This window comes from Anolis carolinensis, chromosome 4 (genome assembly GCF_035594765.1).
Source record: "Anolis carolinensis isolate JA03-04 chromosome 4, rAnoCar3.1.pri, whole genome shotgun sequence".
NCBI lineage: Eukaryota > Metazoa > Chordata > Lepidosauria > Squamata > Dactyloidae > Anolis > Anolis carolinensis.
This window is the reverse complement of record NC_085844.1, coordinates 248933770-248948684: the sequence shown is the minus strand read 5'-3', so window position 1 is coordinate 248948684 and position 14915 is coordinate 248933770.

Here is a 14915-nt window from a genome sequence, read left to right as displayed (position 1 = left end):
CCCTTCTTTCTCACCCCAAAGGGGACTCAGGGCGGATCACATTACACATATAGGCAAACATTCAATGCCTTTTAACATAGGACAAAGACAAACAACATAGCTCCGAGCGGGCCTCGAACTCATGACCTCCTGGTCAGAGTGATTCATTGCAGTTAATTGCAGCTGGTTTGCTCTCCCGTCTGCGCCACAGCCCCGGAGCTACTCACATTGGCATGTTTTCGAACTGCTAGGTTGGCAGGAGCTGGGGCTAACAGCGGGCGCTCATTCCGCTCCCGGGATTTGAACCTGGGACCTTTTGGTCCGCAAGTTCAGCAGCTCAGCACTTTAACATACTGAGCCACCGGAGGCTCCGCAATACAGTTAAACTCCATTCTATGAATCTACACTGACATATGGTAGCCCCCGATGGTGCAGCGTATAAATGCTTGCGCGCACAGCCAGGTCTTCCATTTCTTTCTGAAACCCAAAAGGGATGGGGCCTGCCGGATGTCACTAGGGAGGGTGTGCCACAGCCGAGGAGCCACCACTGAGAAGGCCCTGTCTCTACAGTCACCTACAGACCCACCGCCAAGACTCTACACTTGGAAGGCTATCATACTTGGCTACAAATGATAGCCAATGAGGATGATGATTCAAAACTGCATTATATGACAGTATAGATGGGGCCAATGACTCTGGAGCAGGGGGGTTTGTGATCGAGGTGACCCCCCCCCCAGGACTTTGTAAAAGATAGTTCAAAAATCAAGACTTTATGTTCTATATTTCATATATTTATAGTAGAAGGTGATTGAGACTTTTTACTGGAGTTTACTGTGGTTTACTAAAACTCTGCACTCTGAGGCAAGAGATAACAACTTCATGAATTGTAAAATCATGCTGCTAAAACTCCACTTTTATGAATTTCCATGCTGGGTTCTCCAGATGTTATGAACTTCGTTCTTATCAAATATTTTCAATTGTTTATATCATTCATGATTCCCCTTTATGCAATGTAACTCACTTTTATGGATTCTCCCTTATTTCCATGAAATCTATCTATCTGCCTATATGTATTTGTACTCTTTGGGATCCCCGGAAAATATGTATTTTTCCCAGCATGGTTTATATTCCAACTTTATTTTATTTTTCATTTTATTTCATATAATTGTCAAATCATGAAATCAAATAGGAAATATTTTGAACTCAACCTGAACCCCAGAACTTATCCCATTTCCTATGACCCAGGCTTCCCTTCCCAAAAACAAAAGGATAATCTGCCACCGCTAAATCCAATCAAATTCAAATTGCATGGACAATATAGGGCTTGAGTCGCCGAATTCGGAGTTTGCTGACCTAAAGGTGATTCTCCCCAAGGCAAACATTGTCATATCTCACCCAAAGGAAAAACCAGGACACCTCAGGAAGGCGCCCTGCAGAGCCTGTCAATATGGCTCATCACCACCCATCTTTGCTTCCATCTCTGACACCCCAAGGCATATCTAAAATCTGTATACGTGACAGAAACCCGGACACCCTTGATTGCTGCCATTAATAAATTAAGCACCCTTTAGAAATCGGTCTAGCAGGACTTAATCCGCCAGTTCCTGTCCCGTCACCTCATTGTTTCGATAACTCCCGCCTTCTCTTTCCTGATTGGCCCGAGTAGAGACAAAAGGCAGCTTCCTATTGGGCCAACGGAGCAAGGCGGGAAACGAAAGCCCGCCTCGTTCAACCTTCTAGCCTATCAACGATCAGATGGGCGGGGAAGCAGGGCGGGAAATTCAAAGGGTTGTCAGACTGAAATTTTGTATAAGTATGGCTTTATTTTGATTGTATGGTACCCTAGTAGACCGAATGATCGCTACTAGAGTCCTCTTCAGCTGAATTGCTCAATAAAGACTCCTTGGCGGATTTTCCTTCAACTTTGGCGGACCTTCTTCATTTCGGCTTCAGGTTGTATTGCGGCTCGTAATTCTCCTTTTGGCTCCGCCAAGGTCCGTTCTCTCAGGACCGGATCGGGTCTCTCCTTAAGGGCCCAATCCCCTAAAACGCGGTCGACAACAGGTTCAACCGCGAGGCAAACTAGGCAGTTGCCTGTGGCGCCATCCTGCCTCCGCTGCCGCACCTCCTCCCCAAAGCGGCAAACGCCTTCCTTCTCGCCCCTTCCTCGAGGCCAGGTCTCCGGGCTGCCTGACCATGTTCCAGAAGCATTCTCTCCTGACGTTTCACCCACATCTATGGCAGGCATCCTCAGAGGTCTGTTGGAAGCTAGGTAAGTGGGGTTTATATATCTGTGGAGGCCCAGGGTGGGAGAAAGAACTCTTTTCTGCTTGAAGCAAGTGTGAATGTTGCAGTTTGCCAGCTTTATTAGCATTGAGGTGCCTTGCAGCTGCAAAGCCTAGCTGTTGCTTCCTGGGGGCATCCTTGGTTGGGAGGTGTTAGCTGGCCCTGATTGTTTCCTGTCTGGATTTCCTCTGTTTTCAGAGTGTTTTTCTTTATTTAGGCTTTTCCTGAATCTCTCCTTATTATCCAACATTTTTGCTTATCCAATGCTTTTATTTTTATTTTTTGTTATTATCGTTTTTATTGAGTATTAACAATAGAATACAGTGAAAGTGTGGGAACAATTTCATGATAGAAAAGATTTTATTTTTTCGTGTCAGGAGCAACCGGAGTTGCTTCTGGAGTGAGAGAATTGGCCGTCTGCAAGGACGTTGCCCAGGGGACGCCTGGATGTTTTGATGTTTTTACCATCCTTGTGGGAGGCTTCTCTCATGTCCCCGCATGGAGCTGGAGCTGATAGAGGGAGCTCATCCACACTCTCCCCGGGTGCGATTTGAACCTGGCAGCTTTCAGGTCAGCAACCCAACCTTCAAGTCACTTAGTCCACTACGCCATCTGGGGGCTCATAGAAAAGATGGGTGAAATAGAGAAAGAAGAATATAGAAGAGCAAGATAGTAAAAAGAGGGAAAAATGTGTGTGTGTGTGTGTGTGTGTGTGTGTGTGTGTGTGTGTGTGTGTATATATATATATATATATATATATATATAGAAAGAAAAAGTAAAAAATAAAAATAAAAAATAAAAATAAAAATACGGTGACTTCCTTTAATCCTTAGTGGTTAGGGTCCTTTCGTTTCTTTCCTCTAAGATTTCTCATTGTCCTTCTGACCCTAATGTTTCTCCCATTATTAATAATCAATTATTTCTTCATTCTTCTAAAATAATTTTCTACTAATTCGCAGTCTGTTTGTTTTATGGGGTTTCCCGAGTTCTTTTTGAGAAAAAAAGTTAATTGGTCCATATCTTTAACCTCCCTCACTTTAATTCAACGTTTTTATTTTTCAGTGATTGGTTGGGGGGGGGGGGGGGAATTCTGTTCGCCTTCACTTGAAAATTACCTTGGGCTGGCCCTGCTCTGGAGACCAGGGTTCGAATTCTCACTGTGAGAGAATTCACACTCTCTCAGCCTAACCCACCTTGGTGTCTCCTTAAGTCGGAAATGGCTCTAAAGCATACAATAACAATTATTTCCTAGTGAAACCGGATCTCCCTTGTTCTGTGAAATTCCCTAAAGGGCCTCTTTTCCGTCCAGTCTTTGGTGTGACCTCCTCATCCAATTCCCGAAGGTTCGACTGGCAGAAAGCCCAGAATCTGGACAAAATGAATGACCCCCAGCCCTAAGCAGAAAGCGGGGACAGATTGCCTCCAAGTCTTGCGAAAAAGGTCCTGTCCTGAATTCCAAATGTTTTGGAAGGCAAGGGTCAAGGAAGCGGATGTCCTCCCATGTGGGAGAGTTTACTCCGAGGGCAGGAAGTTGTCTCCCAAGGGACCTTGTGCTGCTGTTTCCTGAAATAGAAGAATTTGGACATTTTTTTGTTACTACAACTCCTATTATCTAGAGCAGTTGTTCTCAACCTTCCCAATGCAGTTCCTCATGTTGTGGTAACCCCCAACCATAAAATTATTTTTGTTGCTACCTCATAACTGTAATTTTGCTAATGTTATGAATCATAATGTAAATATCTGATATATATGCAGGATGTGTTTTCATTCACTGGACCGAATTTGGTACAAATACCCAATACACCCAAATTTGAATACTGGTGGGATTGGGGGGAAAGGAGAATTGATTTTGTCATTTGGGAATTGCAGTTGCTGGGATTTATAGTTCACCTACAATCAAAGAGCATTCCAAACTCCACCAGCGATGGAACTAAACTAAACTTGGCACACAGAACTTCCATGACCAACAGGAAATACTGGAAAAGTTTGGCGGACATTGACCTTGAGTTTGGGAGTTGTAGTTCACCTATATCTAGAGAGCACTGTGGACTCCAACAATTATGGATCTGGACCCAACTTGGCACAAATACTCAATATGCCCAAATGTGAACACTGGTGGAGTTTGGGGAAAATAGACCTTGACATTTGGGAGTTGTAGTTGCTGGGATTTATAGTTCACCTACAATCAAAGAGACTTTTGAGCCCCACCAATGATAGAATTGGGCCAAACTTCCCACACAGAATCACCATGACCAACAGAAAATGCTGGTCTTTGGTGACCCCTCTGACACCCCCTTGCGACCCCTCCCCAGGGGTCCCAACCCCCAGGTTGAGAAACGTTGATCTAGAGGCTGTTGTTATTATTCAAGTCATATTTGGCTAATGGTGTCTTCAAGGCAAACTTTTCACAGAGTTTTTCTTGATAAGAGTTATCCAAAAGAGGCTGAGAAAGTGTGTGCTTCCATGTCTGAGTGGGGATTTGACCTCAGAGCCCCCAATGCTCTAGGGCAGTGTTTTCAACCTGAGGTCCCCAGATGTTTTTGGCCTACAACTCCCAGAAATCCCCGCCAGTTTGCCATCTGTTAGGATTTCTTGGTGTTGTTGAAGGTCAAAAACATCTGGGGATCCACAGGTTGAAAACCACTGGGCTAGACCAGTTATCAGACTCGAAATGTGCCAATTGTGTATTTATATGTATATTTTTTATCAATGTTTAATGTATTTAATTTTAATTGATTGAATTGTCTGTAATATTTTTATATTGTGTTTTATTGTAAGCTGCCCTGAGTCCCCTATGGGTGAGAAGAACGAGATATAAGTATTGTAATAAATAAATAAATAAATAAATAAATAGATGTCATCTGTTGAGAGGGTTTGGATTGTGTCTTCCTTTGAGTAGCAATGGAGTTGGAATGGAACCACTGCTCTGGGATTGGAACCACTGCTCTAGGGTGCATCTACATTATAGAATTGATGCAGTTCGATGCCCACTTTAGCTGCTATGTCCCAAAGCTATGGAATTGTAAGAATTGTCATTTCAAAAAGTCTTTAGCCTTGTCTGCTGAAGAGTACAAGCGCCTCAACAAATTACAACTCCCATAGTTCCATAGCACTGAGGAATGGCAGTTAAAGTGGTGCCAATGTGCATTATTGCTGCAATGTGGATGCACCCCAAAAACTGCTCCACCACACTGCAGTAAAAAGGTTAAAGGTAAAGGTTTTCCCTGACATTAAGTCTAGTTGTGTCTGACTCTGGGGGTTGGTGCTCATCTCCATTTCTAAGCCGAAGAGCCGGCGTTGTCCATAGACACCTCCAAGGTCATGTGGCCATAGGCATGACTGCGTGGAGCACCGTTACCTTCCCGCCGGAGCGGTACCCATTAATCTACTCACACTGGCATGTTTTCGAATCTTGTTCCTAGTCTTGCTCCAGAAATAAATGCATGGATTTGGCACTTTTGCTGCAGTAAAAAGGTACTGAAGCAAAAGTGCCAATTCCATGCATTTATGTCTGGAGCAAGGCTAGGAACAAGAGCAGCATTTTGTCTCCTTCTCTACCCACTCTCCCACTTTCCAAAAATATAATGTCCGAGGTTTCTGGAGGAAGGAAGCTTCCTCCGTTGGGGTCGCACTCTCTGGCCTCCTCATTCCCGGGAATGTTTTTCTGACATCAGGCCCCGCTGGCTGCTTGCGTAAGGGCTCCTGATGCAACTTGCATACCGCTGGCACTGCCTCCAATTGCTGCTGCCTTTCCCAGAAAAGGAGGGCCGAGAGAGAGATCAATGTCCGGTCTTTAAAAAGGCAATGGCAGGGAGCCAGGAGGAGAGAGAAGGTGCTTGTTTCGCAAGAGAAGCTGGCTCCGAGCCTTGCGTGGCACTTCTCGGCATCACAAGACATGGGAAGAAAAGCTGCCTGACAAAAAGGGGACACTATCCTGGCATAGTATGGCAGAGGAGAGCATCCAAAATACTCCAAAATACTCCAAAAAAAGAGCTGAATTGCATCTGCTAGGGTGCAGCTGCACTGTAAAACAGACATGGGCAAAGTTTGGCCGTCCAGGTGTTTTGGACTTCAACTCCCACCATTCCTAACAGCCTCAGGCCCTTTTCCTTTCCCCATGCTGAATGTCACCCACAAGTATGCATTGTGTACATCGGACTCACCCTATTATCCCCATTAGAATTTACCCATTAAGCCCATCTTTGCAAACTATCCCGTAGGAAGGTTAAAACTTGGTTATGGGACCAGGCTTTTGAATAATAATTGGCATTGTTAATTATTATTATGTATGCTGGAACTCAATCGACAGACCCAGTTTTTTGAACTGAACACGCCTACGTGTATTTTATAATGTATTTTATGAATACTGATGTAAGTTAATAATAATTTTTAACTGATTTATATTGCACTGTATAATTTTTATATATGCGTTTTATTGTAAGCCGCCCTGAGTCCCCTGTTGGGTGAGAAGGGCGGGATATAAATATTGTAATAAAATAAATAAAATAAATAAACCATTAAAGAGAAGAAGGTGTGATGCTGACAGGGGATAGGGAAAAGGCAGAACTACTTAATGCCTTCTTTGCCTCGGTCTTCTCACAAAAAGAAAGCCGTTCTCATCTTCAGTAACATGGAGTAAACAAAGGATTAAGGGAAATCTAATCGCAAATAGGTAAACAAGTTGTCCAGGAATACCTGGCCGCTCTAAATGAATTCAAGTCCCCAGGGCCAGATCACCTATATCCAAGAATATAGAAGGAACTAGCGAAGTCATTTTGGAAACACTGGAAATCATCTTTGAGAGTTCTTGGAGAATGAGAGAAGTGCCAACAGATTGGAGGAAAGCAAATATTGTCCCTATCTTCAAGAAGGGAAAAAAGGACGACCCAAACAATTACCGTCCGGTTAGCCTCACGTCAATACCAGGCAAAATTCTGGAAAAGATCGTTAAGGAAGTGGTCTGCAAACACTTAGAAAGGAATGTGGTCATCGCTAAATTCAACATGGATTTATCAAAAACAAGTCATGCCAGACTCATCTGACCTCTTTTTTCGATAGAGTTACGAGGTAGATGGATGTGGGGAACACCATGGATGTAGTGTATCTCGATTTCAGGAAGGCCTTCCTTTGACAAGGTCCCCCATGACAGTCTAGCAAACAAATTATTCAAATGTGGGCTAGGCAAAACTATGGCTAGGTGGATCTGTAATTGGCTAGGAGTCAAGTGTCTAGATCCAGGGAAGTCATGCTCTCCCTCTCTTCTGCCTTGGTCAGACCATACCTGGAATCACACCGTGTCCAATTCTAGGCACCACAGTTAAAGGGACATATTGACAAGCTGGAAGGTGTCCAGAGGAGGGCAACTAAAAGGATCAAGGGTCTGGAGAACAAGCCCTATGAGGAGTGGCTTAAAGAACTGGGCATGCTTAGCCTGCAGAAGAGAAGGCTGAGAGTAGACATGACAGCCATGTATCCAGATGTGAGGGGAAGTCATAGGGAGGAGGGAACAGACCTGTTTTCTGCTGCTCTGGAGACTAGGATGTGGAACAATGGCTTCAAACGACAGGAAAGGAGATTCCACATCAGGAAGAACTTTCTCACCATGAGAGCTGTTCAACAGTGGAACTCTCTGCCGTGGAGTGTGGTGGAGGCTCCTTCTTTGGAGACTTTTAAGCAGAGGCTGGATAGCCATCTGTTGGGGGTGCTTTGAATGTGATTTCCTGCTTCTTAGTAGGGGGATGGACTGGATGGCCCTTGAGGACTCTTCCAACTCTGTGATTCTATGATTCTATGACTGATACTTCAAATGTTTCAATGACGATTTATTGAACTTTCCCACCACCACCAAGAGCTCCATGGAGTCTTCATCCAACGAAATGCAGATCCTAGCCAGGTTGCTTCCTACCAATCAAAAGCTGGTGAGGATTTCTTGAATGCTTTGAATTCATAATTGTGGTATGTTAGTACTTTGGAGTGCTTTTCTTCTCTGGCCAGTGAAAATAGACAACTCTGCTTTTGCCTTCGAACCCGTCTGTGCCTTAATTTGGCCTTTGGATTAGTAAGACCTGCCAGGCTTCTGAACCTGAGAGTTAGTGGTAGCTGGAAAAGCATGGTTGTGCAAAAGAAAAAGAAACAGGGGCAACATTGTTTAACTTTGACCCAATATATAGAAAAACAGAATCCTAAAGTTGGACAAGACCCCAAGTGCCATCCAATCCAACCTCACTGCTACTCAAAAGAAGACACAATCCAAACCCTCTCAACAGATAACCATCTAGCCCAGTGGTTCTCAACCTGTGGGTCCCCAGATGTTTTGGCCTTCAACTCCCAGAAATCCTAACAGCTGGTAAACTGGTTGGGATTTCTGGGAGTTGTAGGCCAAAGCACCTGGGGCTCCACAGGTTGAGAACCACTGGGCTAGATGGTCATCTGTTGAGAGGGTTTGGATTGTGTCTTCCTTTGAGACCCACTGACATAGCCTCTGCTCAAAAAACTCCAGAGAAGGAAACTGGAACAAAACCTCAAAGTGGCAACAGATTCCACTGTTAAAGGGCTCTTACTTTCAAAAAGTTATGCTAAATATTCAGGTGGATTATCTTTGGGGTTGTTGTGTGTTTTCCGGGCTGCATGGCCATGTTCCAGAAGCATTCTCTCCTGCCTTTTTGCCCATATCTGTGGCAGGCATCCTCAGAGGTATACCCTACAACTTCTGAGGATGCCTGCCATAGATGTGGGCAAAACGTCAGGAGAGAACGCTTCTGGAACATGGCCACAAAGCCCAGAAAACACACAACAACCCTGTGATTCCAGCCATGAAAGCCTTCGACAACACGTTGAAATATCTTTTCCTGCCATGTGGATCCATGTCTCCAATGTGTTCCAGTTTCTAGAGCAGCAGAAAGTAAACTCGCCCTCTCTTCAATATGCCATCCTTTCAAATATAAGGGCTATCCACAAAGTAGATTACATTTTGGAATTAAAAATGAACAAAGTATAGGAGAAAACATTTACCGTATGCAGTTGAAAGCCACATCCAAATACCACATCTCACGTAGTCGCCATTCAAATCTAGGCACTTACCATAGTGATGAATGAGCTTTGCAACTCTTTCCTCACTAAATTCTGCCGCTTGCTTCCTCAACTAGCTGGTCTCCTCTTCCCACAGCTGCGCAGCATCGCCAAAACTTTGCCAGCCACGTCCCCATTTTTGGAAACAAGTGGTTGAGAAAGCAAGTGGCAGAATTTAGTGGGGAAGGAGTTGCAAAGCGCATTCATCACTATGATAAGTGCCTAGATTTGAATGGCGACTACGTGAGATGTGGTTTTTGGGTGTGGCTTTCAACTGCATATGGTAAATGTTTTCTCCTATACTTTGTTCATTTTTAATTCCAAAACGTAATCTACTTTCTGGATAACCCCTGTATATAATAAACATGGCTCTTATGTTTAATCCAATGTGATTCAAAGCTCTGCAAGCCTTTGAACCTTTTCTCAAGGTTGACTCTGGGGGCTGGAATACAGGACAGCTCGTTCTTCTTAGCACTGTGCAGAATGTGTTTTTCTTGCACACTCCTGTAAAATTGCAATCCATCCTGAAGCTTCAAGACTTGCAGGCTAGATGGGATCTCAGTTCAACTCTTTCTCTGTCTCTGAAATCCTGAAATTTCTCCAAGGCTCCACCTTGCAGCTTCCATCCTCCGCTCCAACACTGCCGGATCTACGGCTCCTTTTTTTGGCTTCCAGCACCAAGACAAGGACGGCGTGTGCTGGCCCTGAGCCTTATCATTTGCCGTCCCCACCCTTCGCTTCCTTTTCCTTCCTGGAGATCTTGGCCAAGACTCCAAACAGAAGCCAGAAAGCCGGAGACAGCTAAGACGCTGGGAGGGGATTGGCATTTCTGATGTTATTGTCTTCCGTGGAAGGCCAATCTGTATCCGGAGAGGAGTGTCTCATCCTCACTAGTGATCCCTCGTGTCTGAGTCTGGTTGCCTTCCAAGTACAGGGTCTTGGTTGTGGGTCTGTAGATGCCTGTAGAGACCTATGCTTGATCTGCATGGTCTTCTGCAGTGAGGACATCCGTTTCCAGGTGGAAGATGGTCCCAACAAGGGTTGGCTTGACACACCTTCCTCTTGACACATTCCTCCCTTTTGCCCTCTATTTGTGCCTCTTCGAATTCGACAGCACTGTTGGTCACAGCTGACCTCCACTTCCACGCTCAAGGGCCAAAACTTCCCAGTTCTCAGTGTCTATGCCACAGTTTTTAAGGTTGGTTTTAAGCTCATTTTTAAATCTATTTTCCTGTCCACCAACATTAGATTTGCCATTCTTGAGCTGGAATTGAGTAATGAATTGAGTAGAGTAACTGCTTTGGGAGACGGTCATCTTTGGGCATTCGGACAACATGATTAGTCCAGCAAAACTGATGGCGGAGAAACATCATTTCAATGCTGGTGGTCTTTGATTCTTCCAGAATGCTGTCATTTATTATTCTGCCTTCTTCCCAAGAGATTTCCAGGATTTTTCGGAGGCAACGCTGATGGAATCATTCCAGAAGTCGAGAGTGATATCTGTAAGAGGTCCACGTTTTGTAGTTATATAACAGGGGTGGGAGAAGAATGGCTTTATAAACAAGCATCTTGGTCTGTTAGTAGGACAATGGCTTTATAAACAAGCATCTTGGTCTGTTAGGAGGACAATGGCTTTATAAACAAGCATCTTGGTCTTCTTATGAAAGTCTTGATCTCAACACTCTCATTCAGGAAAATGCTGCACTCGCAGAGCTCAGACCATGTTGCATTTCAGTGGAGAGAGGTAGCTGCCAAATCTAGTGGAAATAGTCAACGTTTTCTAATGTTACACCATTATGTTGTATTTCTGGCATTGCAGAAGAGGAGTGTGATCACTGCCTCTCAGTGTGCTTCTCTGTTCTGATCCAACTTAACTCCATCTCAGCAGCCTCTCCTGGGAAAATAGTTGTAAGGACCTCAAGACTGTTTGGAAGGGGAAATTCAGCACTGGTTGGCACATTGCTATTTATTTGGCCGGCCTGCATTGCCTTGCAAATAAGCCAATCCCATCCAGTTTCATTTAAATACTGTACCCTTAAATATTAAATAACATTGAGCCATTGCAGTCAAATCACTGTTAAACTTAGATGGCTGGGTGATATCTAAGCACAGACCGGTTGCAACATTGAGCATTTATAGCTTTAAAAATGTTATACAAAAGTTCAGAAGTTATTCAAAATGCTAATTTGAAGCTATGCTACTATATATATATAGATAGATAGATAGATAGATAGATAGATAGATAGTAGATCTCGCTTATCCAACCTTCGCTTATCCAATGTTCTGCATTATCCAGCACAGTCTGCCTGTCTATGTTTTTGCAGTCAAGGTTTTCAATATATTGCAATGTTTTGAAGCTAAATTCATAAATACAGTAATTAATACATAATATTACCGTGTATTGAACTGCTTTTTCTTTCAATTTGTTGTATAAGATGATGCTTTGGTGCTTAATTTGTAAAATCATAATGTAATTTGACATTTCATAGGCTTTTCCTTAATCCCTCCTTATTAGCCAACGTTTTCGCTTATCCACTGTTCTGTTGGCCCATTTATGTTGGATAAGTGAAATTCTACTGTATATAGATACATATTTATATATATAGAGAGAGAGAGCGTTGGATGATAACTCTGAAGATTCGACCCCTTGCTCAGCTATGGGAACTCTATAGTCACCTTGAGCAAGGCACACTCTCTCAGCCTAAGAGAATAAGAACACGCTTCCTCTGAATGAAGCTGGCCAAGAAAACACATAAGGAAATCTTGATTTAAAGGCTGATAGCAACAGCACTTGGGCTGTATCTACGTTTTAGAATGATTGCAGTTTGATCCCACTTTAACTACTGTGACTCTCTGCTATGGAATACTGGGAGTTGTAGTTTGGTGAGGCACCAGCACTTTTTGGCAGAGAAAGCTGGTGAAACTACAACTCCCCAAAACCCATAGCATGGAGACATGGCATTAAAATGGAGCCAAACAGCATTCATTCTTCAATGTAGACACTGAGCCCTTGGACTAGAACTTCCACCAAGCAATACAATGTATCTACTATGATTGTGTTTTTCAGTACCAAGTGTCACACACATAATGTCAATGGGCCCAGAAATGTCTTTGCTGGATTTTCTATCTGTATCATGCACGGGCCAGGTTGTTAACCTGCAGTAACCGGCAAGGTGCATGACGTGACTCCAAGAATGCGCTATCTTTGCACATCTCTCTCCCAGGATGAACACTAGTATTTGTTGTTTTCGGTCCCTAATGCCTGAACTTTGACCGTTCAACCGGGAGGCCATCCTAAAGCCACAGGAAAAGATTACTTGGTTTTAATGATCCTTCCTGGATCATTAAACATTCAGAACAGAGATACTTGATAACGTTGGTAACATGATGATTACTGCAGATGATGGGATCTTCCTATGTTTCCAGGAATAAAAACTCTTCACTTATATAAAGCGTGCTTTACTATCATCTAAAAAGGGAAATGTTGAACTTTGTATGACATGAGGGAAAGGTATCAGAGGCCGCATGTACACTGCCATATAATGCAGATTTTGAATCCAGATTCTCTCCTTTGAAGTGGATTATTATTTATTTATTTTATTTACAGTATTTATATTCCGCCCTTCTTTCTCACCCCGAAGGGGACTCAGGGCGGATTACAAAGAACACATATATGGCAAACATTCAATGCCAACAGACAAACAACATACATTAGACAGACTCAGAGGCATTTTTAACATTTTTCCAGCTTCACGATTCCGGCCACAGGGGGAGCTGTTGCTTCACCGTCCAGTAGTGGCTGTACTTCCTCATTCCTTTCCTCGTGTTTTGCTGGCAGTTTTATGGTGTTGTAAATTAGCCTCCCGCATAAAGCATCTCTAAATTTCCCTAATTGACAGGTGCAACTGTCTTTCGGTGCTGCATAGGTCAACAGCAAGCCGGGGCTATTAATGGTCGGAGGCTTAACCCGACCAGGGCTTCGAACTCATGACCTCTCGGTCAGTAGTGATTTATAGCAGCTGGTTACTAGCCAGCTGCGCCACAGCCCGGCCCCAAGACAGAGTAGATACATTTACTTGCATTGCCATGGGATATATCTAAAGGAAAGCCTTGATAAGGAAAGCCGTGGCAAAATGGTTGAAATGATACCCTGGAATCCATGCCAAACACATGATCTGCCATCTGCAATGAACTGGTGGGAACATATGCTTGCAAACACTGTTGATTCCGGTGGCCTTAAATCCCTATGAGAGTTTAAGGTGCAAACTGACAAGTCATTAGAGCATAATGTGCCAGCGACAGAGCTTCAGAAAGAGAAAATTTGGAGCAGCAATATGGCAATCCCAAGGGACAAGAGATCAGAAACAAAGGGTGCATTTATAGCGTATAATTAATGCAGATCGGGACCACTTTTATTGCCATGGCTCAATGCTCTACAATCCTGGAAGTTGTAGTTTTAGAAGGTCTTTAGTTTTCTCTGCTCAAGAAGGTGACTGCCTCACCAGTAGCATTGACATATGGCAGTCAAAGCAGTCTCAAACTGCATTACCATATATACTCGAGTATAAGCCAACCCGAATATAAGCCGAGGCACCTAATTTTACCACAAAAAAACTGGGAAAACATTGACTCCAGTATAAGCCGAGAGTGGTAAATTTCAGAAATAAAAATAGATACCAATAAAATTACATTGATTGAGGCATCAGTAGGTTAAATGTTTTTAAATATTTACATAAAGCTCAAATTTAAGATAAGACTGGATCATTATTCTCATCTTCTTCAATGTAAATGTGCTTATGTGTCCTTTAAATAATAATAGAGTAAAATAATACATGTAATAATAATAATAATAATAATAATAATAAAATACAGGAAAATAATACAAGTAATAATAAATAGAGTAAAATAATAAATGTAATAATAATAAGATCAGAGTGAAATAATAAATGTATTAATAATAAAAAATAGAGTAAGATAAATGTAATAGTAGCAACAATAATAGGGAAAAATAATAAATGTAATAATACCAATAATAATAGAGAAAAATAATAAATGTACCATATATTCTCGAGTATAAGCTGACCCAAATATAAGCCAACCAGGACCCTCACCCGAGTATAAGCCGAGGGGGGCTTTTTAAGTCTTAAAAAAAGGGCTGAAAAACTAGGCTTATACTCGAGTATATACAGTAATTCTACAGTGTAGACAAACCCAAAGTGAAGGGAAAGACTATAAATGTGGAGACCTGAAAACTGTTTATGGAACGTAGCTTAAATGGTAAATTATCAATGGAAATTAGTTGTGTTCAGGGGGAAACTAAAAGATCTGATTTTGATTTATACTGGTCAGTTTTTATGACTCTAGAGAGTGAAAAAGGAAAACAATGCAATCTTGTTGGTCAGGAATTTTGGATATGACATTTGTTTAATAGTTGACTTATAAATCCTATGGTAAAGGAAATGATACTTATTCAAGCCTTGGTAATGTGGTTATGTGTTTGTTTGTAAAATGTTCATTGTTTTGTGTTTTGTTTCACTGTAAGTTGTTAATGTATGTAAATAAAAATTAACTAAAATTTTAAA